This window comes from Erinaceus europaeus, chromosome 2 (assembly GCF_950295315.1).
Source record: "Erinaceus europaeus chromosome 2, mEriEur2.1, whole genome shotgun sequence".
Lineage (NCBI taxonomy): Eukaryota > Metazoa > Chordata > Mammalia > Eulipotyphla > Erinaceidae > Erinaceus > Erinaceus europaeus.
The window spans coordinates 183,803,184-183,829,601 of NC_080163.1; the positions used below are offsets into that span (position 1 = coordinate 183,803,184).

The 26,418-nt window shown below is 49.2% G+C and overlaps 2 long non-coding RNA genes across 4 annotated transcripts in view; one reads left to right on the forward strand and one right to left on the reverse strand.

Annotated features, from left to right (window-relative positions):
* Positions 1–2,613: 2,613 nt before the first annotated feature.
* Positions 2,614–19,427, forward strand: LOC132536798 (uncharacterized). Of its 3 annotated transcripts, XR_009548334.1 has the most exons (5): positions 2,614–2,991; positions 5,411–5,460; positions 10,246–10,561; positions 18,124–18,220; positions 18,807–19,427. It is a non-coding gene; the product is annotated as an uncharacterized LOC132536798 (long non-coding RNA). The 3 variants fall into 3 exon arrangements; XR_009548332.1 differs by lacking the exon at positions 18,807–19,427 and having other exon boundaries at positions 2,616–2,991; positions 18,124–18,344; XR_009548333.1 differs by lacking the exons at positions 2,614–2,991; positions 18,807–19,427 and adding an exon at positions 3,184–3,408 and having other exon boundaries at positions 18,124–18,344.
* A 1,795-nt stretch (positions 19,428–21,222) lies between these two features.
* The window catches only part of LOC132536799 (uncharacterized), a 38,995-nt gene continuing 33,799 nt past the window's right edge, over positions 21,223–26,418 (reverse strand). Inside the window, exons 3-4 of the long non-coding RNA XR_009548335.1 lie at positions 22,551–22,633; positions 21,223–21,620 (exon numbers count right to left, since the gene is read on the reverse strand). This is a non-coding gene — a long non-coding RNA (uncharacterized LOC132536799). The remainder of the gene's footprint in view (positions 21,621–22,550; positions 22,634–26,418) is intronic.

Consider the following 26,418-nt stretch of genomic DNA (forward strand, 5'->3'; position numbering starts at 1 on the left):
AGGTTCCATTGGCTTTATAGTCTCTGAAAGTATCAGAAATATTTGCCTTCCAGAGCATGCCTAGTTTGATGGAATCTGAAATAATATGAATTTCTGAATGTTGCCCATGCAGGTGGAGACCTGGGGCTTGAACCTGGGTCCAAGCACATGGTACCTTGTGCACTCTACCAGGTGCATCACCACCTGGCCCCTCCCCCCATCTTCCACCACCAGGGGGCCCTTCTTGTGTGCCCAGCCCCACCATTGCCTCCGTTGGACATGGCCATGCCAATGCAGGTCTCCTAAGTCACTTTCTTGTGCCTTGGCTGCCGCAGTTATAGTTAATCTCCCAGGGTGGGAGGACTCCACTCTCCTCCACTTGCTGTGGGTCATCTGGGAGCTGCCAGAATCAGCTCACCCGCCAGACCTTGGTGGGCGGGGCTGGGGCGGGGCGGAGTCAGACCCTAGTGGGCGGGGCCTGACGTAGCTGGCCTGTGGAGGCCCTAGCGTGTGTGGGCGTGGCTGGCAAGTCCACGCCTGCGCAGATGAAGGACTCCCAGCTGCTATGGCGACACTGCAGCTTTGTCCGGCTTCCCGTGGGCAAGGCCTCAGTGCGGACACAGGCCCATGCAGCCTGCGCTAGGGGAAGAGCCTTGACCAGTGAGGGTCACCCTGGCCCCATGGCAGACACACCCGGAAACATAGTGAGTCCTTGTGCTGGTGCTGGCCGGGGATTGGGGGCCCTGGCGTGAGTGGGAGGTCACTATTAAAGGTCATGCATGGAGGGAGGGGACGCAGGGGCGGCGCTGCCCGGGTTCCTCTGGTGGAGAACTAAGTATGTAAAGAGAGGGAGAAAGAGAGACACGGAGGTAGAGAAGTGGAGAGAGAGGGGGAGGGCCGATAGGAATATGCTCTGTGTTCTCACATCCCAGGTCCTAGGATCGGATCCTTCCCAGGCAATGAGTGTTTTTCCCGCTTATTGGGGCCTGCAGGAGACATGTGTGCGAAAGTCCCCATAGGATGGGAGGGAGGGCCAAGAAACATTGCTAGCACTCTCGCCTCTCATGTCCCACAGGAGTTGAGTGTTTTTCCCACTTGTTGGGGCCTGCAGGAGACTTGTGAGCAAAAGTCCACATAGGGTGGGAGGGACCATAAGAATATTGATAACGTTCTCACCTCTCATGACCAAGGCAGGTCTACACGGGTCTCTCTTTTTCTCCATCTCTCTATCTCACACCTTCCTCTCAACTTCTCAGTGTATTTTCAAACCAAAGAGCAAAAAAAAAAAAAATGAGGGGATTGGAGGGGGCAATTGCCATTGGCATTCCTGGCTTCCTAGTGAAGGCACAGAGCCTGAGCACTCAACCTAGTGGTTTCCAAACTAGAAAAGGGGGCAGGGTCGACACCAGAATGCTGATGCAAGGACTCTCCTGCCTGAGGTCTGAAGTCCCAGGTTCAATGCACCACACCACCATGAGCCAGAGCTGACCAGTGCTCTGGTGTAAAAAGAAATCAAATAGAAAGAGAGAAAGGAAAGAAGGGGAGAATAGAAATGGGGAGTAAAGTACAAACAATGGTGTATTGTACCAAAATAAAAGACTCTGGGATGGTGTGGAGGGTTCAAAATCTGGAACACGATGGCAGAGGAGGACCTAGATGGGGTTGAATTGTTACATGGAAAACTAAGAAATATGCAGACTTCTGTTTTTTTCTGTAGACTCTAAACCATTAATCCCCCATTAGAGAAATTAGAAAATATTTAACCAAAAAAAGGACAATAAGAGAGCTATGGATAATAATAAAGAAAAGATTACAAACAAGAATGAATGAAAGAAAGAAATGAAGAAAGAAAGGAACAGAATATACAGTGGGGTGAGGAGGGAGAGAGCACATATGCAGGAGCCCTCACAGGTGGTGCTGAGGATTGAACTGCTAGAATGAAGGACAAGGTTGGTGTTTGTGATTGGACCAGCAACCAGAAACTGCATCAAAGTTTCCAAGCTGTGCACAGTATCTGGGGTCAGAGTAGAGGTCACAGCAGCAGGAATACTTCAAAGGGGCTCACTCCCTTCCAACTATTGATGCTGGAAGGCTCTGAGTTGCCCCCTCATTGAAACCAAGGTCTGTGGTGTCCCAGGATGTGGCTCAGTGCACGGGGCCTTGGAAGGTGATGTTTTGAGTTCCTCTGACCTTTATCTCAGCAGGAAATGCTCTGTATATCTGTATATATTTTTATGTCACTCTGTTCTATAGCTCTCCCTGCTGCTGTGATTGGTAATAATTAAGGTCTGAAAATTGTTGCATCTTAAATTGATGCCATTTTGAAAACAAATCAGAGTGAGGGAGAGAAAGGGAATTCACGTTTGCTTGGTGACTGCTCATTGCTAGGAAAATGGAGACTCTATAGTGCAGGAGTAAGGAGTGGAGGAGTAGGTGGGGTGAGTCTCCTCTGTGGCCAGGGATGTGGAGACTTTGCTTTTGCCATGCTGCACAGGAAGCCACTTTTTCTACAGGGAGAAAATAGGGGTGTGTGTGTGTGTGTGTGTGTGTGTGTGTGTGTGCGTGTGCGTGTGTGTGTGTGTGTGTGTGTATGTATGTATGTATTTGGCCATCAAGAGATGTGGGTCAAAATATTAACAACGTAAAGTGAATTAAATTGTTATGAAATGAAGGCCTGGGCTGTGATACAGCTTTAAGTAGCTAGCATCATTTATCCCTCTCCTTCTGTCTCTCTAGATAAATGTACAATAAACTAAAAACATCTAAAACAAGAAGACCTTGGGCTGAGGAGCTATTTTATGAGTTCTGCCATAGACTTTCATGCCAGTGGCTGGAAGAACCCTTCAGTCCCTGATACCTTTAGCTTGAGCTGACAGTGCTGTGGTGTTTCTCTGTGTGTTTTTCCCCCAGGCTTGGTGTCAGATGAAAAAGAGGAGAATATTAGGAGAAATACAGGAGCCCTTTGGTTGGTTCTAGTCTCCTATAAGGTGCATTCTGCTCCATGTCCACAAGGTAGCAGGGCCCCTGTTGGGTGGGCTGTGCTCCCACTGGTTCACCTCTTGGTCTGAACTAGTTGTTGCTTTGGGCAGGGTGTTTGCAGTCTGTGCAGTGCATCTATTCTTGGAAGCTTCCTTCCCAGGAGACAGGGTTCATTGTACAGAGCACTGGGCTTTTTCAGCTGAGGTGCCATGTTTCCTTCCACAGAGGCAGAAGGGTCCTGGAGCTCTGCCTTTGCTCCTCCTGTGTCTGTGCCATGGGTCAGTCCCCTTCTGTTTCCTGCACTGCTCCAACCCCCTTCCAGGGAAAAAGTGACTTGAGCACCTGTGCTGGGCTGCTGGGCTGTGATGGACCCGCTGGAGTTCCCAGACTTCCATGCACATGGACCAGGGTTGGAGCCCTGTTCATTCCCCATCTGCAGGGTGAGGAGAGGTGAGGCAGGTCTCTTTCTCTCAATCTCTCTACCTCACACCTTCCTCTCAATTTCTCAGTGTAGTTTAAAATCCAAAAGAAAGTTCTAATGGGAAGTGGTTGGGAGTTGGGAGGAAATGCTTCCTGCAACCCTCAGTTCCGAGTTCTGGCACAGAGCCTCACCGGTTACCCTAGTGGCATCTAAACTAGCCACTGTGGTAGGTGTAGATGTCATAATTGTGATGCAAAGTCACTCTCATGCCTGAGACTGATGTCCTAAGTTCAGTGCCTCACACCACCATAAGCCAGAGCTGATCAGGCTCTAGTTTAAAAAAAAAAAAGCCAATAAGAAGAATAAATGAAGGAAGGAAGGAAAAAAGGAAGGAAGAAACAGAAAGGGGGAATAAAATATAAACAATCCTTTATTGTACCAAAGTAAAAGACTCCTGGGTGTGGTTCAGGGTTCAGGTCCTGGAACATGATAGCAGAGGAGGACCTAGAGGGGATGAATTGTTCTGTGGAAAATTGAGAAATTTATAAACGACTGTGATTTACTGTCAACTCCTAGCCATTTTTCTTCCAATAAAGTAATTAGAAAAATATTTGACAAATTTAAAAAGATAATAAAAGGGCTATAGATACCAATAAAAACGTACAAGAAGAGATAAAGGCAAGGAAGAAGTAAAGAAAGAAAGAAGGAATAGAAAATGGGGGCTGGGGGGCACATATGCAGGAACTCCCATAGGTGGTGCTGGTGTTTGAACTGGTAGAATGAAGGACGAGGCTGGTGTTTGTGATTGGACCACCAATCAGAAACTGCATCAACGTTTCCAAGCTGTGCACAATGCCTGGGGTCAGGTGGTGGCCACCCCAGCAGGAATCCTTCAAGGAGATTCATTCCCTTGCCACTGTTGGCCTTGGAAGTCTCTAGCTGTTCTTCTCATTGAAATAAATGTCTGCAGTAATAAATGTCCTAAGAGGTGGGTCAGGGCACAGGGCCTGGCAGGTAATGTGTGAGTTCTTCTGACCTTTCTCTGATCAAGAAATGCTCTGTATATCTATGTCTCTCTGTGTTGTATTTCTCTCTATTTCTCCCTGTTGGTGTGATAGGTCAGAATTAAGATCTGGAAATTGTTGCAACTTAAACTGATGCCATTTTGAAAACAAATAAGAAAGGGGGGATCAGTTTGCTTGGGGACTGCTCATTGCTCGGAGACTCCACAGCACAGGAGCAGAGTTTTGCTCACTGCGAGGGTGGAGGGGTGGGTGGGGTGAGTCTCCTCTTTGGCCAGGGATGCGGAGAGTTTGCATTTGCCACGATGAGCGGGAGTAACTCTTTTCTTTTCTTTCTTTATGTCTTTATCTCTCTCTCTCTCTTTGAATTCACTCTTTTCTACAGAGAGAAGACGTGTGTGTATTTAGCCAAGTTTGTCAAGAGAGCAGGTCACAGCAGTTAGGCCTGGGAAGGGCAGGGAGTAGAACTGGGGCTCTCAGGTGTAAGAATCACTGTCCTTCATTGAGCCATGAGGAAGGCTGCCCCATTCTTGGACTGAATCCATAGTCTATTGAAAGAAGTCCTTGGGGACTGGGGAGATAGCTTAATGGTTTTGTAAAAAGCTTTCATGCCTGAGGTTCCAAGGCTTCAGGCTGAATCCCCAGCTCTCCTCATAAGTCTGAGCTGAGCAGTGTTCTGCTCTCACTTCTGATGTTATTATTTTAATTATTTTTTAAATTTTCTTAGTTTCCCCTTTTGTTGCCCTTTTTTATTATTGTTGTAGTTACCATTGTTGTTATTGATGTCGTCGCTATTGGATAGTACAGAGAGAAATAGTGAGGGGAGGTGAAGGCAGAGAGAGAGGGAAAGAAATACCTGCAGACCTACTTCATCACCTGTGAAGCGACTCCCCTGCAGGTGGGGAGCCGGGGGCTCGAACCGGGATCCTTATGCCGGTCCTGGCGCCATGTACACTTAACCCACTGCACTATCACCTGATCCCCCTATTTTAACTATTTTTTTTACCAGGGTCTTTCTCAGCCCTATGTCTAAGTGTTACGGAAACCTCAGAACTACAGGTATGAGAATCTCTTTGCATCAGCATTATGATACCTAGCCCTGCCCATCTCACTCTGGCTGTATCTTTCTCTGTGTATACCTAACTCTCCTTACAAAACATAACAATAAAAGAAATGTGATAAAATAAGAAATAAAAAGGAGAGCTTGAGTGGAAGTGACTGCCTTGTAGTTATCATCTTTCTCTCTTATTTATTTTTTTAATTTTTTAAATATCTATTCCCTTTTGTTGCCCTTGCTGTTTTATTGTTGTAGTTATTATTGATGTCATCGTTGTTAGACAGGACAGAGAGAAATGGAGAGAGAAAGGAAAGAAAGAGGGGGAGAGAAAGATAGACACCTGCAGGCCTGCTTCAACGCCTGTGAAGCGACTCCCCTGCAGGTGGGGAGCCAGGGGCTCGAACTGGGATCCTTACGCCATCCTTGTGCTTTGCACCATGTGCACTTAACCCACTGAGCTACCACCGACTCCTTCATCTTTCTCTCTTTAAACCTATCTCTCAATACTCAAAATTTTAACAAAGTAAAATAAAAGTATTTTAAAAACAAGACCTGGGGTGTGAAACAGCTTAGTAGCTAGCATTCTCTCTCTCTCTCTCTCCCTCCTCATAGATAAATATACAATAAATTACAAATATTTAAAATAAGAAGACCTTGGGCATAGGAGCTATTTTAGGAGTTCTGCCAAAGACGTTCATGCCTGTGGCTTCAAGAACCCAGTTATAGTCCCTGGCAGACTTTTAACTTGAGCTGAACGTGTTGCGTTTCTCTGTGTGTTTTTCTCCCTCAGTCTTTATTGGGCAGGGGGTGGGGTGGGAATAAGAATATTAAGAGAAATACGTGAGCACTTAGTTTGGGTCTAGGTTCCTATAAGTTGCATTCTTTTCCGTGTCCACAAGGCGGCGACATAATCCATCAGGGCCCCTGATGGGCAGGCCTTGCTCCCACTGGACTGCTCCTTGGTCTGAACTAGTTGTTGGTTTTGGGCAAGGTGTTTGCAGTCGGGTCACAAGATCTGTTCTTGGGAGCTTCCTTCCCAGAAACTAGAGAGAGTCCGGTTACAGGGTCCACTGTGCAGAGTACCAGTCTTGTGTGGCTGATGTGCCAGGTTTCCTGGCCTGGTGGGGTGGCCACAGAGGCAGAAGGGTCCTGGAGCTCTGCCTTTGCTCCCCCTGTGTCTGTGCCATGGGTCAGTCCCCTTCTGTTTCCTGTACTGCTCCATCCCCCTTCCAGGGAAAAAGGGATTTGAGCACCTGTGCTGGGCTGCTGGGCTGTGATGGACCCGCTGGAGTTCCCAGACTTCCGTGCACAAGGACCAGGCTTGGAGCCCTGTTCATTCCCCACCTGCAGGGTGAGGAGAGGTGAGGCAGGTCTGCAGGGGTCTCTCTTTCTCTCAGTCTCTCTACCTCACCCCTTCAATGTAATTTCCCAGTGTAGTTTAAAATCCAAAAGAAAGAACTAATGGGAAGTGGTTGGGGGTGGGGTGGGACAAAATGCTTCCTGCCACCCTCAGTTCCGATTGCTGGCACAGAACCTCACCAGTCACCCTAGTGGCATCCAGACTAGCTACCGTGGTGGGTGTAGATGTCATAATTGTGATGCAAAGTCACTTTCATGCCTGAGACTGAAGTCCTAGGTTCAGTGCCTCATACCACCATAAGCCAGAGCTGATCAGTGCTCTGGTTAAAAAAAAAAAAAATCGGAAGTCGGGTGGTAGTGCAGCGGGTTAAGTGCACGTGGCACGAAGCGCAAGGACCAGCAGAAGGATCCGGTTTGAGCCCCTGGCTCCCCACCTGTGGGGGGGGGTCGCTTCACAAGTGGTGAAGCAGGTCTGCAGGTGTCTTTCTCTCCCCCTCTTTGTCTTCCCCTCCTCTCTCCATTTATCTCTGTCCTATCCAACAACTACAATAAACAAGGTAACAAAAGGGAAAAAATAGCCTCCAGGAGCAGCAGATTCGTGGTGCAGGCACTGAGCCCCGTTGATAACTCTGGAGACAAAAAAAAAAAAGATGAATAAGTTCTTTCCAAGTAGACAGGTTAGAATAAAAGAACCTCAGATTCCTCAAATTCACCCAAATGACTTGCACATATACATGTGTGTTTTCATTTTCCTGAATAAAGTTTTTTTTACAGTTTTTTTCTGTTTGGATAGAGATTGAAAAGGCATGGCGCGTGTCTCTCTCTCTCACTTATTCCCTTCCTCTCTCTTTCTCAATAGTCCTCAACATCATTATTATTTTACCAGAGCACTGTCCAGCTCTGGTTTATGGTGGTGTAGGGGATTGAGCCTGGAACCTTAGTGCTTCAGGCATGAAAGTCTCTTTGCATAACCATTATACTATCACTCCAGTCCCCATAGGACAATTTTTACAAAGAGAGAAATGCTCACGGAGCTCTGCTAGTGGGTAGAGAGAAACAACACTCACAGACCCTTTGGACCAGCTACAGATAATTTTCAAATGCTCCTATGGGCATCACCCAGTGGTCCCCCAAACTCTGGTGTGGCAGTTACCAGGGACCACATGTCTTAATTACCCTGCTAACCTTGGTTAGCAGTCGCTTCAGCTCACCCACCATGGCGAATCTTCTAGGAAACCTAGCACTCAATGAGTCCTACTCTCAGCTCCAGGGAGTCAAGGGACTTGCTGGGTTGAGATGAGCTATTTATGGGTGAAATCTTCATGGAGTCAGGTTCCAAAATTACCCACCCTCAGATCCCACCCTAAATACTACACTCAAGCTCACTGATCTCTCTCTCCTTCCTCCCTCCCTCCCTTCCTTCCTTCCTTCCTTCCTATCCTTCCCGTCCCTCTTAATTTCTATCTGTCTCTAATAAAAAAGTAAAATATGTTTTTAAAGGGGACATGCGGGGAAGAGAAAAATGGGACCCCTGAGTGGGAAAACTCACTCTCACAGCCCAGAAGGAAACCTCCATTAGAACCAGGGGATGGGGGAAGGACAGGCTCAACACCCACAGAAATTGAAGGTCTGAGAGGTGAGAGGTGGTGGTGGGGGCTGGCTACTGCTACCTTTTAGGAATTGGGTGCCATTGGGGGTGAGGGGAGGAAGGGAGGCCTAATGCCCAGCAGGGAGCACTGGGTGTTAGGAGAGACACTAACTTCACACATAGAATGACTCTGGAGTCCTGAAGACCATCTGCCTCCCACCTCTGCTGCTCTTACCATTTGACCCTACACATCTGTCCTTCACTGTCATCATGTCTGGCTTCATAAGGAGCCTATGGGATGGCTCGGGACTGAGTCCAGACTGCATGTGGAGAGGCTGGGAAATAGCTTTGCTGGTAGGACTTGCATGTCTGAGACCACTGGTTAGGTTCCCAGCACCACCATAAGCTAGACTAAATCTCTGGATTCTCTCTCCTTCTCTCTGACTCATTTCAACAAACCTTTACAATATATACAAAGAGCACTGACACACTACTACTGCATAAGTAGCAGGGTTCAAGACCCTGCTCTCCATCTGGGAAGGGTTGGGTAGGAGAGGGGTTAGAAGATTCATGAGTGGTGAAGTCCTCTTCCCTCTCAATTTCTTTATGCTCTGTTGAATAAAAGGGTGGAGGGAGTGGCTACTGGGAGCAGTGTATTCCTTGTGCAGGCAGAGTCCCAGTGATAACCCTAGAAGAAATAAAAACAAGTGAAATACAAATTAAAAGAGAAAAGAAAATGAAGAAGTAGAAAAATTAAAAAATATGTATCTAGGAAAAATGTGGAAACGCTCCCTAATTTCATGACCAGTATTTCCTCAACTTCCAATATCTCTATATTGCAGTTGACAAAAAACAAATAAACAAAAAGATAAATAAGCCTGGCTTCCACGGCATTGAAGGAAATTTTGGCACTGTGGTCTCTTGCACTGTCTGTGTCTAAAAATAAATAAAACTGTATATGGACAGTCATGAACCCATCTTTCATTTGCATTGGTCTTTGGAATCTGCTCTGTGCTTTGCTCACTCATATTCCATTACTTTTTGTGAACTCTTTCTCCTTAATTTTGCTTTATTTTTATCATTTTTAAAATATTTATTTACTGATGGAGAATGGAGAAGGAAGAGCAAGAGAGAGAACCAGAGCGTCACTCTGGCACAGGCTATGCTGGGGATCTAAGTCAGCGCCTCACGCTTGAGACTCCAAAGCTTCACCCGCTGTGCCACCTCCCCGGCCCCAATTTTATCCTTTTCATTTAAGATGAAGAGAGAAGCAGAGATGACCCCTGAGATTCTGCACCACCTCACACGGGAAACTGACTTTCCACACATGGCTCTGTCTTCCCTTAGTTTTAGTTTTTTTTTTCCTCCCGGGTTATAGCTGGAGCTTGGAGCCTGCGCTATGAATCCACTGCTCCTGGAGGCTATTTTTCCCTTTTTTTTTTTTTTGCCTTTGTTGCACTTGTTGTACTTATTCTTGTCATAGTTGTTGTTGGATAGGACAGAGAGAAATCAAGAGAAGGGAAGACAGAGAGGAGGAGAGAAAGATAGACACCTGCAGACCTGCTTCACCACTGGCAAAGCGACACCGTGTAGGTGGGGAGCTGGAGGTTGGAACCAGGATCCTTATGCCAGTTCTTGCGCTTTGCGCCATGTGCAGTTTTAGCTTTTAGACTGGTGTATAACACCATCTATCACTCTCAAGAGTTTCTGCAACTAAACATCTTTCCCTTTTAAGTTGGATATATAAACACCTATCAAAGCAGTTGAAATTGTAGTCTACTGACAGCAAGGTTTAAGATGCCTTCAATCTCTGATTTGATTTTCTCCTGAAACCTTCCAGTCTGCCCTGCAGGTAACTTCAAAATCCGAGTGAAGTGCGGAGCTGGAGTATCACAGGGTTGTGTGGGCGGAGTCAGAACCTGGAGACCCGCCTGACCCACAGCTACCGGAGGACTCCCTGTGGGCGTGGCCAGCGAGTCCGCGCCTGCGCAGATGCAGGACTCGGGCTGCTAAGGTGGTATTGCAGGTCTGTCCCATGTCCCAAGGACAGGGCTTCAGTGTGGACACAGGACTGTATCGTCTGCGCTGGGGGAACAGCCTAGACCACAGTGAGGGTCACCAGGGCCCCATGGCAGCCCCCCACACCCGGAAGCATAGTGAGTCCTCATGCTGATGCTGGCTGGGGTTTGGGGGCCCTGGTGTGGGTGGGAGGTCACTGTCCCGGTCAAAGGTCAGGCATGGAGGGGGGGACACAGGGGCGGCGCTGCCCGGGGTCCTCTGTGCCCCCAAGTCAGAGGGGGACAGTGTCAGCCGGGAGAGCTGGGCCGCGGGGGCCGTTTCCAGGCCAGCTTCGCCTCTGGCTCCTGCACCTGCTCTTCAGCGCTGAGCGTGACAAGGAGCCGCGAATCCTTCCAGCCCCAGCCCAGTCCAGGGAGTCACGAGACTCCTTGGCGGTCCTGTGATTTTTTATGTTTTATTGGAGAGAGACAGAAATCAGGAGGGAGGATCGGGGAAGAGACAGAGGCACCTGCAGCCCTGCTTCACCCCTTGGAAGCTTCCCCCCTGCAGGTGGGGACTGAGGGCCTTGAACCCGGCTTGTCACACACCAGTACTTGTCCCCCCCATGTTGTCATGTTTCATGTTTTCATCATTAAATGTCAGTATGCAGAGTTATTTTTGTCTTAGTCATGTTTGTGGGTCCACGTGTCCCTCGGTAAGCGGCGCTGAGGAGGGAGGAGCCAGGACATGGCATCTCCAGGCACTGTGCGCTCCTGTATGCCTTCTCGCACCTGGGTCTTCCTTTCTTTTCACGGTTTACTGGCTTCACAAGGAAGGGAAAGATCTAGAAGAGAAGCGGGAGCAGCACTCCAGCACACGCACTGGACACCGCAGGGCTGCCAGCACAGCGAGCCACTCCGTTGCCCACCCGAGTCCCTTCACTAACCACTCTGCACTTTTTGCGGGGTGGGGGTGGGGGGGGAGGTCCAGCCCCGCTTGCCCAGGAGCCCAGGGCCCTATTGGTTGAAGATTTGGGGCCCCTGAGCTGCTTACTCGAGCTGAAGATGTGCTTGGGCTTAGCAGAGTGACTGATACTAGGTTGAGGTCATGTCAGAATTAGAGCCACAGTATTAGGGGGCCCTGAACTTGTAGTGGGCATGGCCACTGAGCCGGACTGAGGGGAAGCAGAAGCACAGGGTGCCCCTGAGAGTGTCCCCCCCACAAGCACACTCCAGAGGGGCTCTGCTGCCTGTCTCTGGTTTAGTTGGGAATCTGGTCAAGAGGGGCCAGTGATGACCCACCTGGTAGAGTGCACATATTGCCATGAGCAAGGACCCAGGTTCAAGTCCCCACTCTCTACTTGCAGGGGGGGGAGTTTTACTAGAAGTGGAGCAGAGCTGCTGCACTACCTTTTGATAGAACAGAAATTGGGGGTGGGGTGGGGGAGAGGGGCCTGCAGCACTGTTCCACCACTTGTGAAGCTTCTTGCCCTGCAGGTGGGGCCTGGGGCCTTGAACTTGGGTCCTTGTGCATGGTAGCACATGCTTAGCTGGGTGCACTGCTGCCCAGCCCCCCAGACAAGCCAGCACCTGAGGCTCCTCACCCCCTCCCCTTTCTTGAATGGCTTCCAGGTGGAGAACACTGGACTTGGGCAGAGTCAGCTCATTAGCATACAAAAGGCAGACAGCTTTAAAAAATGTTAAATTTATCTATTATTGTTATTTATTTTTATTAATATATTTTTATTTATAAAATGGAAACTGACAAGACCATAGGATAAAAGGGTACAATTCCCACCACCAGAGCTCCGTATCCCATCCTCTCCGATGACAGCTTTCCTATTCTTTACCCCTCTGGGAGTATGGACCCAGGGTCATTGTGAGATGCAGAAAATGGGAGGTCTGGCTTCTGTAATTGCTTCCCCGCTGAATATGGGCATTGACAGTTCAATCCATACTCCCAGCCTGTCTCTGTCTTTCTCTAGTGGGGCAGAGCTCTGGGTAATCAGAGCTCCAGAACACACTGGTGGGGTTGTCTGCCTAGGGAACTCTGGTTGGCATCATGGTAGCATCTGGAACCTGGTGGCCTCACCCGAACTTGCCAGTTTTGAAGCAGCCTCCTTGCAGAGCTCAGGCCTTGTGTGGTCTCCGAGTCGCCATCTTGGCTCCGCCTATTGTTATTTATTGGTGGATAGAGACAGAAATTGGGGAGGTAGAGAGGGAAAGAGAGAGACACCTACAGCCCTGCTTCATTACTCCTGAAGCTTTCCCCCTCCAGGTGGGGACCAGGAGCTTGAACCTGTGTCCTTACGCACTGTAATATATGTGCTTATCCAGCTGCACCACTGCTTGGCCCCATGAGAACTTTTTTAATCATTAGTGATTCCATATTGATTTACAAAATTGTAAAGTAATAGGGATCTAACAGTGTGGACACCATTCCCACCCCCAGAGTTCTGTGTCCCATCTTCCCCATTGGAAACTGCAGTGATTCTCCCACGCTCACCGACATGGGCTGCTTGTATCTAGGTATACATATTTCCCCCAGTTTGTTAGGAGCAATATATTCCTTTCTGAAATGGATCCGAACAGATACAGCTCACTTTAGGACTCTTTTTTTTTTTAAGAAAAGAAATCACTTTATTGGGGAAAATGATGTCTGGGCCAGTTGTTTATACAGGCACGTACTTCCTGACCCCTGTGCCAGGAATCTGCACCCCACCCCAGCTGGAAGCCCCCCACCCCCGTCCTGTGGCGGGGCCAGGAGGTGGCAGCAGGGCTGCAGTCAGGTGTCTCTGGGCTCTGTGGACTATCGAGAGCCCAGGCTTCCGCCGGATCTTTCTGTGTGGACTGTACAGATTATCCATGAAATGCGTCCTTCTCCTTTGATGGGAGTTGGTGTGCAGATAGGCTATTATGTGTTTATTTATTTGGCATGTCTTTATTTATTTAACCATGAGCGTGTAAGTGGTGTATGCAGGGTTCCCTGGCCATGATGGACTCCTCGCTTAATTCAGGGCCTAGGGGTTGTGACTTAGATGGGAAGAGAGAGGAGAGAGAGATAAGGAAGAGTCATGGTCTGGGACCAAATGGTGGATAAAGCATTGGATTCTCAAGTATGAGGTCCTGAGTTCAATCTCTGGCAGCACATGTACTAGAGTGATGTCTGGTTCTTACTCTCCTCCTATCTTTCTCATGAATGAATAAATAAAATCTTTTAAAAACAGAGAGAAATAAGGAAGAGAAAGAGACACCACTGCATTGCTCCATCTCATGTGAAACTTCCCTAGTGATGTTGTTTTTTGGAATTTGATTTAATTTTGGAAAAAAAAAAAAAAAGGACAGGTCAGACGTTGGTCTAGAAACTGATCCAGACACTAGTGAGAGACCTCTTGGTGCTAGAGTACCCAGATGTGCAGCTCTGAGGCCCAGGTGCCTCTGGGAAAGCCAGGCGCCGAGCGGGCCTTGATCTCCACTGTCTCGACTATCCAGTCAAGACTGACTAATCTAAGTAAGCGCTGTCACAGAAAACAGCTTGAAACATCCTCACTGTCCAAGCAGGATCCAGTTAATAGCGAGTTTAGACAATAAAAGTGGCTTGGGGCTAGGTGGTGGCACACCTGGTTGAGCACACATAGTAAAATGCAGGAGGGCTTGGGGTCAAGCCCTGGGAGAAAAGCTTCAGGAGTGGTGAATCAGGTCTGCAGGTGTCTCTCTGTCTCTCTCCACTTAGTTTCTCTCTATCCTATCAAGTAAAGGTGGAAAAATAAAGGGGAAAAATGAGAGGAGAAAGCTCCCTGGCCCCATCTGGCTGGAGCACGGCAGAGGGGAGGCCTCTTGATTGAACCACAGTACCCCACAGACACCACAGTAGCTCCCTGCTGACCAAAGGTAGCCCTGGCTCTAGAGCGCTGAGCTATAAATGATCGTTCCTCAGACACAGAAGGGAAGGCAGCAGGCCTTCTGACACAATTGGGCTGAGCAGTTTAATAACGGAACCGGAATTTAATAACCAACATATATAAAGAGTTTGCCAAACTCAACAACAAGACAACAAATAACCCCATCCAAAAATGGGGGGAGGACATGGACAGAATATTCACCATAGACGAGATCCAAAAGGCCGAGAAACACATGAAAAAATGCTCCAAGTTTCTGATTGTCAGAGAAATGCAAATCAAGACAACAATGAGATATCACTTCACTCCTGTGAGAATGTCAGACATCAGAAAAGGTAACAGCAGCAAACGCTGGAGAGGGTGTGGGGTCAAAGGAACCCTCCTACACTGCTAGTGGGAATGTCAATTGGTCCAACCTCTGTGGAGAACAGTCTAGAGAACTCTCAGAAGGCTAGAAATGGACCTACCCTATGATCCTGCAATTCCTCTCCTGGGGATATATCCTAAGGAACCCAACACATCCATCCAAAAAGATCTGTGTACACATATGTTCTTGGCAGCACAATTTGTAATAGCCAAAACCTGGAAGCAACCCAGGTGTCCAACAACAGATGAGTGGCTGAGCAAGTTGTGGTATATATACACAATGGAATACTACTCAGCTGTAAAAAATGGTGACTTCACCGTTTTCAGCCAATCTTGGGTGGACCTTGAAAAATTCATGTTAAGTGAAATAAGTCAGAAACAGAAGGATGAATATGGGATGATCTCACTCTTAGGCAGAAGTTGAAAAACAAGATCAGAAAAAAAAAAAACCAAGTAGTACCTGAAATGGAATTGGTGTATCGCACCAAAGTAAAAGACTCTGGGGTGGGTGGGGAGAATACAGGTCCAAGAAGGATGACAGATGACCTAGTGGGTTTGTATTGTTATATGGGAAACTGGGGAATGTTATGCATGTACAAACTATTGTATTTACTGTTGAATGTAAAACATTAATTCCCCAATAAAGAAATTAAAAAAAATTAATAACGGAACCGGAGCACCGCTAGCTCACCACAAGTTGCGGTTCAGATACGGTCTTTGGAATCAAGTCCCCAAGGAGCAGATGAGCTGCCCTTCTCCTGAGGCTACTGCCCTCTGGTGTGTTTGTATACCTCCCTGTGGTCTCGGGGTCTTTCTCCTCTTCTGAGAAGCCAGTGGTCTATATTCATTCATTTAAAAGCACTTCTGGTGCAAGAACCGGCATAAGGATCCTGGTTCAAGCCCCCGGCTCCCCATCTGCAGGGGAATCGCTTCACAGGCGGTGAAGCAGATCTGTAGGTGTCTCTCTTTCTCTCCCCCTCTCTGTCTTCCCCTCCTCTCTCCATTTCTCTCTGTCCCCCCTCTGTCTTCGCCTCCTCTCTCCATTTCTCTCTATCTAACAATGACAACACCAATAACAACAATAATAACTACAACAACAATAAAAAACAAGGGCAACAAAAGGGAAAATAAATAAATATAAAAATTAAAAAGATTGTTAAAAATAAAAATAAAAGCACTTTCGGGTTGCGGTAGGTAGCATAATGGTTATGCAAAGAGACTCTTGGGGCGGTAGAGCAGGGGGTTAAGTGCACGTGGCATGAAGTGCAAGGACCGGCGCAAGGAGGATTGAGCCCCCAGAACCCACTTGCAAAGGGGGTCACTTCACAAGCGGTGAAGCAGGTCTGCAGGTATCTATCTTTCTCTCCCTCTCTCTGTCTTTCCCTCCTCTATCCATTTCTCTGTCCTATCCAACAACAACATCAATGACAACAGCGATAATAACTACAACAACAATAAAACAAGGGCAACAGAAGGGAAAATAAATAATAAAAAATAAACCAAAGAGACTCTCTTACCCCAAAGTCCCAGTTTCAATCCTCCATATCACCATATGCCAGAGCTGGTTAAAAAAAAAGTTTCAACCTGGGATTCTCCAGAGAGATCACCAGGTTGCAAATGCTACCATGATGCCAACCAGACTTCCCTGAAGCAGACGACCCCACCATGTATCCTGGAGCCCCGCCTCCCCAGACCCCCACCCCTCTAGCAAAATAAGAGAGACAGGCTGGGAGTATGGGTTGACCTGTCAATGCCCATGTTCAGCAGGGAAGCAATTACAGAAGCCAGACCTCCCACCTTCTGCACCCCATAATGACCCTGGGCCCATAATCTCAGAGGGATAAAGAATAGGAAAGCTATCAGGGGATGGGATGGGATGTGGAGTACTGGTGGTGGGAATTGTGTGGAGTTGTACCCTTATCCTTTAATTTTTGTCAGTGTTTCCTTTTTATATATAATTAAAAAAAAAACCCACCTTCTACACTTCCTATCCATGTAATGAGGGAAAGGGTATTCCCGAGAAACAACCAGGCCCAGGATTGGCAGGGATTTAACCTGGGATCACACATTCAAGTCCTGCTCTCCACCACTGAGCTATCTCCCCAGCTTCTATATTATCATTATTATAATTTTAGCAGAGCACTGGTTGATGGTGGTTCGAGAGATTGAACCTTGGACCTCAGAACCTCAGGCAGGAAAGTCTATTTGCATCACCATTATGCTGTCCCAATTGCCTTCCATGGTATTTTTAAGTGTAGTGAGACGAATATCTGAATATAAAGTTTACACTGGGAATTGATGAATTCGCCTATTCAGATGCATTCTACAGTGTGTCCACGAGGTGGCAGCAAAACAATCTAACCTGTTTCTAAATATTTTGTAAAAAGGAGAGCTCACACTTTGTACTTAGTGCATTTCTTAAATACTTTTTTAAAATTAAGTTTCATATATATATGTGTGTGTGTGTGTTTATTTTTTTTTAATCTGAAGAGTATATGGAGAGTTACAACTTTTTCTATTCAGATGCATTCTTCAGCATTTCCACAAGGCGGCAGCAGAACACTGTCAGCCTGGTTGTTTCGAAGCATTCTGTGTAATGTGGCTTTTTGCACAGTGGATTTAAACACGTGAGTGCCACAATTACCCTCAAACTACTGTTTTGTTTTTTTTCTCCTATGATGTATGGAGTATCTGGTGTTTATAATATGTTACTTTATATTCAATGAACATCTTTCTTTAGGCACCTGGTAGATTACTGCTTTGTTTTTAAATTAGAGGTGAGAGCCAGTGAGATAATGTGGACAGGAGATATCAATGCAGGTGAAGAGAGAGAAATAGAGAAAGTAGCGGTCCGGGAGGTGGCGCAGTGATAAAGCTTTGGACTCGCAAGCATGAGGTTCCAAGTTCTATCCTCGCAGCACATGTGCCAGAGTGATGTCTGGTTCTCTCTCTCCTCCTATCATTCTCATAAATAAATAAAAATCTTAAAAGAAAAGAAAAAAGAAAGAGAGAGAGTGAGCTGCAACACTGACACACTGTTCCTGACTGTTGCCCATGCAGGTGGAGACATGGGGCTTGAACCTGATCCGAGCACATGGCGCTTGGTGCACCACCTGGTCCCTCCCCCACCTTCCACCATGAGTGTGCTCCTCTGTCTGTGAAGCCCCACCTTTGCTTTGGCTGGATTTATGGCTACGCCAATTCAGAAGGTCTCCTAAGTCACTTTCCTGGAGATGGACACGCTGATTGGAAGGACTGCAGGTGTGGTTAATCTGGGGGGTGGGGGTCAACACCCTCCCCCTGCTCCACCCTGGTGGGAGGGGCCCGACGTGCATCACGTGAGGTCGTCCTAGCACGTGTGGGCGTGGCCCACAAATCCGCGCCTGCGCAAATGCAGGACTCCAGATGCTGTGGCGGTGCTTCAGCCCAGTCCCTTTTCCCATCCTCGGCCTACAGGTTGGACACAGGGCTGTGCCGTCTGCGCTGGGGGAACAGCCTTGACTTGTGAGGGGTCACCAGCGCCCCACGGCAGCCCCCCGCACCCGGAAGCATGGTGAGTCCTCATGCAGGTGCTGGCTGGGGGTTGGGGGCCCTGGTGTTGGTGGGAGGTCACTGCCCGAGTCAAAGGTCAGGCATGGAGGGAGGGGACACAGGGGCGGTGCTGCCCGGAGTCCTCTGGCTCCTGCACCTGCTCTTCAGCGCTGAGCATGACAAGGAGCCGCGAATCCTTCCAGCCCCAGCCCAATACAGGGAGTCACGAGACTCCTTGGCGGTCCTTTGATTTTTTATGTTTTATTGGAGAGAGACAGAGAAATCAGGAGGGAGGATCGGGGAAGAGACAGAGGCACCTGCAGCCCTGCTTCACCCCTTGGAAGCTTCCCCCCTGCAGGTGGGGACTGAAGGGCTTGAACCGGGGTTGTCACACACCAGCGCTTGCCCCCCCCCATGCTGTCATGTTTCATGTTTTCATAATTAAATGTCAGTATGTGGAGTATTTTTGTTTTTGTCATGTTTGTGGGTCCATGTGTCCCTCAGTAAGCGGCACTGACGGAGGAGCCAGGACATGGCATCTCCAGGCACTGTGCGCTCCTGTATGCCTTCTTGCACCCAGGTCTTACTTTCTTTTCACGGTTTACTAGTTTCACAAGGGAAGGAAAGATCTAGAAGAGAAGCGGGAGCAGCACTGGACACTAGACACCGCAGGACTGCCACCGGCTGCAAGCCACTCCAGTGCCCACCCGAGTCCCTTCAGCGCTGGCCTGCACTTTGCAGGGGGCGGGGAGCCCCAGCCCCGCTTACCCAGGAGCCCAGTTGGTTGAAGATTTGGGGCCCCTGGGCTGCTTACTCGAGCTGAAGATGTTGGGCTTAGCAGAGTGACTGACACTGGGTTGAGGTCATATCACGGTTAGAGCCACAGTTTTGGGGGGCTCTGAACTTGTAGTGGGAATGGCCACTGAGCCAGACCGAGAGGAAGCGGAAGCACAGGGTTCCCCTCAGCTCCGGCTCAGGAGGCCTTGGGCACACGGGTCCTGCGCTTTCCCACTGAGCTCTCTTCCTGGCCTGAGAGATTTCTGCAGCAGGGAGATGGGGCCGCAGGCAGAGCAAGGGACTTGCATATGTGAGGCCCAGAGTTTGGTCCCAGCCACTGCCAAGGCTGGAGTGATACTCTGGTTCATTCTCTAATAAATATATTTTTTAAATGGTTCTTTTTAACATACTTTTCCTTTTGTCCAGAGCCCCTATCATCTCTGGCTTGTGGTAGCAGGGCCTCCGGGTCCCAGCCCGTGGGGTCTGTTGCGTGAGTGTGCTGCGAGCTGTTCGATGCAGACAGCAAAGTGGGCACTGGCTGGGGGGTGAGGGCAGATGGTGTAATGGGACTCAGGAGCAGGGCACCAACCTCCGGCGTCAACAGATGGAGCTACATCCTCACAGCCCAGTGCTGGCCACAGGCTGCTGATCCAGATGAAGCCATCCACCCGTCACCTCAAGGCCCCCAGCAGCCCCTGGCCTGGAGACACCTTCAGGGGTTGGGGGGGTACCCTCCTATTTGGTCAATTCTCACCCTGATTTGCCCCTTCTCCTGGCAGGGGCTGCTGTAGCAGATTCTCCTGCAGGAAGTTGAGAGAGTTGTGTGGGTGTTGGGGGGCGGTGAGCCCAGAGCCCACCTGGGCTCCCAGGGCCTTGGGTTCAATCCTTGCTTGTCACAGCTTGAAGGAGAGAGTTGTCAGAGGCAGCTTGGTGTGGGGTGAATAGCCCCGGAGGCTGGCATGTTTCTTATGTCCCAGGTCCGGGTTTCAGTCCCCCCTAGTATCTCCCCATATCCCAGTGTGTGAAGCATTTCCAGCTTTTCAAGCCTCAGCCCCCCCCCAACCCCAGCCTGGAGGAGACTTGGGGGCAGAAGTCCAGGAGGCAGGTGACTAGCCCCGAAGAGGCCTCTCGCCTCTCACAGCCCAGCTCCCGGGATCAGTCAAAGGCCAGTGCTCTGAGCACTTTCACACGTGTTTGGGCTTTAGAGAGATGAGACCTGGTGGAGAGCTAAGTAAGTTAAAGTTGGCCTAAGGTGGTGGGCGGGGGGTTTAGGAACACTGCTAGCGCTCTCGCCTCTCACGCTCCAGGTCCCGGGATCGGATCCCCGGGTGCCGAGTGTTTTTCCCTCTGGTCGGGCAAAAGTCCGAGTAGGGCAGGAGGGAGAAGAGGAGAGAGGAGAGAGGGGAAAGGATGAAGGCGGGGGAAAGGATGAAGGCGGGGGAAAGGAAAGGTAGGTAGGTAGGTAGGTAGGTGAAAGGATGAAGGCGGGGGAAAGGAAAGGTAGGTAGGTAGGTAGGTAGGTAGGTAGGTAGGTAGGTAGGTAGGTGGGTGAAAGGATGAAGGCGGGGGAAAGGAAAGGAAAGGTAGGTAGGTAGGAAGGAAGGAAAGGAAGGGGGTGGGAGAGTGCCGATAGGAACATGCCAGGATCCCGAGTGCCCCCCCTGAGATCCCCCGAGTGTCTTATATACTTGTTGGAGTGTTTTATATACTTGTTCGAGCCTTGCTGCCTGGAGAAGACTTATAGGCAAAAGTCCGCGTAGGGAGGGTGGGAGAGACAATAGCAACATGCTCAGCGCTCTCGCCTCTCGCGTCCCAGGTCCCGGGATCGGATCCCCCCAGGAGACAAGTGTTTTTCCCACTTGTTGGGTCCTGCAGGAGACTTGTGGGCACAAGTCTAGGTAGGGTAGCAGGGATGGCCCATAAGAACATTGAGAGTGCTCTCGCCTCTCATGTCCCAGGACTCAGGATCAGGTCCCACACCCCCAAAAACTTTTTCACTCTTGTTTGAGCCTTAGGCCTCAGCAGCCTGGAGGAAACCCAAATGGCCTCGGAGGGTGGCGGCTGGCTCAGTAGCCCTGTGAAGGTGCACTTACCTCGAGTCCCAGGTCTCCAGTTCAAGCTGCTGTAGGAAGGCACTGACAACATGAAGCAGTTTACTTTTGTCAACGTGTTTTATTTTCAACGTGTTTTATTTTCATGAACTCTAGTTAAAGACAGGGAAGAAGGAGGGAGGCCCCTCAGAACCATGAAACCTCTCCAGGTCTTTGTCTTTCCGGCAGGAACTGCAAGTGTCTGCAAGTGTCCTCTGTCCTCTGCAGCTTGACTCCAGCCTCGTCTGCCATCCAGACTGCTGAGAGTGGCAGGAGGGGACAGGGGCTGAGTGACACAGCAGGAAGCAGAGACAATATAAGTGAGGGAGATCCCAGCCCTGCTGTTCCCTGAGTTCTCGGCAACAAGTCTGCTGTGAACACAACCGCAGTGATTAATGATTTTAATTTTCAGCTCCGGAGGCGGAAGGACAGGCTGGAACAGGGCAGGAAGCAGGTCTCAGGCCCTGCAGGATCGGCACCGGCTCTGTGACTACCCGGCATGGCAGCTAGCACCTGGGTCTTGGATGCAGCCGAGAGACAGATCTTAGAGCTTTTCTGAAGAGAGAGATTTAAGGATTCAGGAGCATATGAGGGGCCAAAAGCAAACTGTATTCAAGTGTCCCAATGATCCAGAGTGCTTGCTCAAGTTTTCTGGGTGATGGGGGAAGAGTTTGAAACCAAGTGAGACCAGGGTTGCCCCGTGGAAATCCCAGGCCATCAAGAGACTGATGATAGCTGACCACACACACGCGCACGCACACACGCACGCACACGCACTCACACACACGCACACGCTCACACGCACACTCACACACACACACACACACACACACACACACGCAGCTTCACCATCTCTGTTATGCTACAAAATATTTCAAAGATGCAGGAAACGACCCATACTGTATTGTTCTTTGTGGAGATGCCTGCTCCCTCTTCCTCGACTGTCTTGTCTGTCCCATTCTGGCATCTAGGTGTTTTCTTCCCCTTCTCTCATTAGCATGGCTTCTCCTCCAGGTGAAATCTATCCAGCTCACTCGTTTGAAGGTCTTTGCAAACCTTAATCACTTCCCCCATGAGGCCCAGCTGAGAGCTCCCCAACGTTCGTGCAAACCGTGCGCTCAGATCCTCACGGCCACGGGGCTCAGGAGGCGGCACAGTGGCTACAGTGCCGGGCCCTCTAGCAGGAGACCCAGGTTCCACGCCAGGCACCACATGGTCCAGAGTGATGCACATGCTCGTGCTCCCTCGCTCACACACAAATAAATCTTTTTTGAAAGATTCCCTACATCTGTGTATGTAAGCGGCACATACCTGTCTGCCTACTTGCCTACATCCTACCAGTCAAGATACTTAACATTTGAATGCTGACTTGACAAAGCAACAAACTATTCCGGGGGGACCAGGCAATGGCGCACTCGGTTAAGCAAACAGAAGGTGTGTGGGAGGACCTGGGTGAGGACGAGGGTTCGAGACCCTGCTTCCCACCTTCAGTAGGACTCTTCAGGAGCTGTGAAGCAGGTCTGCAGGCATCTATCTTCCTCTTCCTCTCTACTCAGTTTCTCTCTATCCTATCGAACAAAATAGGAAAAGAAAAAAACTATTTCTGACAAGGAAATAAAACTCCAGGGAGTGGTGGGCACAGAGCAGGTTTCTGACCTGTGAGGAGGTAAGATGCCCACTGGGTGACAGGCCTCTGTCTCCTTCCACCTGAAATATATGTTACCTGGTGGGGAGCCCAGGTGACGGTGGGGACTGAGAGCCTGAGGCCACCGAGGAGCCGGAAAGCCCTGCAGGCCTGAGCCAGGGGTGGGAGTCGGCCTGTGTCAGCTTAGGGTCCCTGCTGGGGCACAGAACTGGGCACTCTGTCCACTAGTCCGTCCCTGTCCACTAATCTGTCCCCGGTAACCAGCGCGGCATGTTCTCCACCTTGTCCCAGGCAGCTACTTAGAGACCATCTTTTTCCAGAGCTGCAGGACAGCGTCCGGGCCACATGGGGACAGGCCCAGGGGACAGCAGGGCAGGCACTGGGCGGGGAGCGGGGAGGCCGAGCCGGGACTCACCAGGGACACGAGAGCGGCCGTGCAGGTGACCGGAGCTGCGGGTGGAGCAAGAGGAGACACAAGCACAAACCTGTGGCGCCCCCGAGCGGGCTCAGGACAGGAGCTCCCAGTCTGCGGCTGCCGGAACAACAACTACCCGGAAGTGGGCGTGGCCGGGGCGAGACCCCGCCCCCGTGCTCGTGAGGGGCGGGGCCTACAGTCATGGGGGAGGGGCCAGTACCTGGTACTGGGCTGGAAACCCCTTCACTCACCCCCAGAAGTCACTGCTCCCTGAATTTGGGCTCATAGACGATCTTCCTATAAAGGGTCTCTCCTAGAGCAGGGTTGCTCCTGGTCCTGGACATCATGACATTAGAACAGCTAAAAAAGTGGTGGCATCCCAATGAAGTTTTTATTGGAAATTCAACAACTTAGAAAAATAAGGCCTCTGTTCAACAATTTGTTTAGCTTCGTATGTTAACTCTCTTTCAGCCACCAGGTTCCGGATGCCAGCACGATGCCGACCAAACTTCCCTGGACTGACGACCCCATCAATGTGTCCTGGAGCTCCACTTCCCCAGAGACCCACCCTATTAGGGAAAGAGAGAGGCAGACTGGGAGTATGGACCGACCAGTCAACACCCATGTTCAGCTGGGAAGCAATTACAGAAGCCAGACCTGCCACCTTCTGCAACCCACAACAACCCTGGGTCCATGCTCCCACAGGGATAGAGGATGGGAAAGCTATCAGGGGAGGGGGTGGGAGATGGAGATCGGGCGGTGGGAATTGTATGGAGTTGTACCCCTCCTATCCTACGGTTTTGTTAATGTCTCCTTTCTTAAATAAAAAAAGAAAAAGAAAAAAAGGCCTCTTCAACAAATGGTGCTGGAGAAACTGGACAGACACATGCAGAAAAATAAAACAAGATCACTTCATATCATGCGCCAAAATCAGATCAAAATGGATCAAAGAGCTAGACATTAGACCAGAAACTCTAAAATGTATAGAAAATTCATCAAAACACTGCAGGATCTTAACACCTCCCACCTGAGAGAATGGCCTACACCGACAGGAAACAGCCGAGCAGGTGGTGGAGAGGTCCTGGAGAAAAAGAGACTTTTCTGTGCTGCTGCTGGGGAGGCAACTTGGTCAGCTTCATGGAAGGTGGCATGGAGCACCTTTACATAAAAATGAAATCACATGACCGGGCAATAGCACTCAGGTATTTACCCAAAAGATACACAAACACCCAAAGGGGCATATGTGGGTAGGGGTAGACAGTGTAATGGTAATGCAAACAGACTGTCAATCCTGAGAATCTAAGGTCTTAGGTTCAATCCCCTGCACCACCATGAACCAGATGATCAGTGCTAAAAAAAAAACAAAGAAAAAGCATATGTGTGACACCATATTCATAGCAGCATTATTCACAGTGGCCAACGAGATCTTCAGCTGTTTATCCTATCTCGCCCTCTCAGTCATCCCCTCCTCTCCTAATTTCTCTCTGCCCTATCCAACAACAACAACAGCAATAACAATAATAATAACAATGATATGGGCAAAAAAAGGAAAAACATAGCTTCTAGGAGCAGTGGATTCGTGGTACAGGAAGAGAGCCCCTGCAATAACCCTGGAATCCAAAAACTAAAAATAAAAAAATGAGTATGAAAGAAAGTAAATGAAGATAATATTAGGAGAAATACGGGAGTGCTTTGGCTGGCTACTCTCCCATAAGGTGCATTCTGCTCCGTGTCCACAAGGTGGAGACAACACAGCAAGGTCATTGCTGGGCTTGCATGATTTAGGAGCCAGGATTACTGGCCTGGTGGGGTGGCTTCACAGACAAAAGAGTCCTGGAGATTAGCCATTGCTTCCCCCCTTTCTGTGCCATGGGTAAGAAACCCCCATAGACCTGCCTCACCTCTCCTCACCCTGCAGGTGGGGAACGGGGCTCCAAGCCTGGTCCATGTGCACGGAAGTCTGGGAACTCCAGCGGGTTCATCACTGCCCAGCACCCTAGCACAGGTGCTCAAATTGCTTTTTTCCTGGTAGGGGATTGGAGCAGTGCAGGGAAGAGAAAGGGAGTGACCCATGGCACAGACAGGGGGAGCAAAGGCAGAGCTCTCTATATGTTTCTCTCTATATTTGTTTCTCTCTATACTATATATGTTTCTGTATTTCTAACCTTATAAAACATAACAATGAAATAAAATATGACAAAATAATAAATTTAAAAGGAGAGATTCTGTGGAAGTGACTGCCTAAGTGTGATCTTGCTATTTTTAAACCTATTTTTCATTACTCAAAATATTAACAAGATAATGGTCCGGGAGGTGGTGCAGTGATAGGACTTTGGACTCTCAAGCATGAGGACTCGAGTTCGATCCCTGAAAGCACACATGCCAGAATGATGTCTGGTTCTTTCTCTCTCCTCCTATCTTTCTCATAAATAAAATCTTTTAAAATTTTTAAAATATATATTAACAAGATAAAGCCTCATGAGTGGTGAAGCAGGGGTGCAGGTGTCTCTCTGTCTCTCTCCCTCTGTATGGAACAACCCCTTCCTGCAATTTCTGGCTGTCTCGTTCCCACAAATAGACATAGTAAAAAAAGTTTTTTTATTGCGAGCCCCTGCAATAAGCCTAGAATAAAAAAATAAATAAATAAAAATAAAAATGAGTAAGAGAAAATGAAGAGAATACTAGGAGAAATACGGGAGCGCTTTGGCGGCTACTCTCCCATAAGGTGCATTCTGCTCCGTGTCCACAAGGTGGAGACAACACAGCAAGGTCATTGCACAGGTGCTCAAATTGCAGCACCTGTGAACTCCAGCAGGTTCATCACTGCCCAGCACCCCAGCACAGGTGCTCAAATCGCTTATTTCCTGGAAGTGGGCTGGAGCAGTGCAGGGAAGAGAAAGGGACTGACCCATGGCACAGACAGAGGGGGAGCAAAGGCAGAGCTCCAGGACCCTTCTGTCTCTGTGGCCACCGCAAAGGCCGGGAAACTGGTTCCTCAGCCAAGCAACTCCGGTGCTCTGCCCAGTGAAGCCTGTCTCCTGCCTCTCTCTAGCTCCTAGGTAGTAAGCTTCCAAGAACACAGCCTGTGAGCAGACTGCAAACACCCTGCCCAAATGAACAATTAGGCCACACCAACAGGCTTTTATTCCAGTGGCAGCAAGGCCCCCATGCACAGCAGTGGCCCTGCTGAGTTATGTCGCCACCTTGTGGACACAGAGCAGAATGCACCTTACAGGAGAAAAGAACCAACCAAAGGGCTCCCGCATTCCTCTCGAGTATTCTCTTCATTTTCG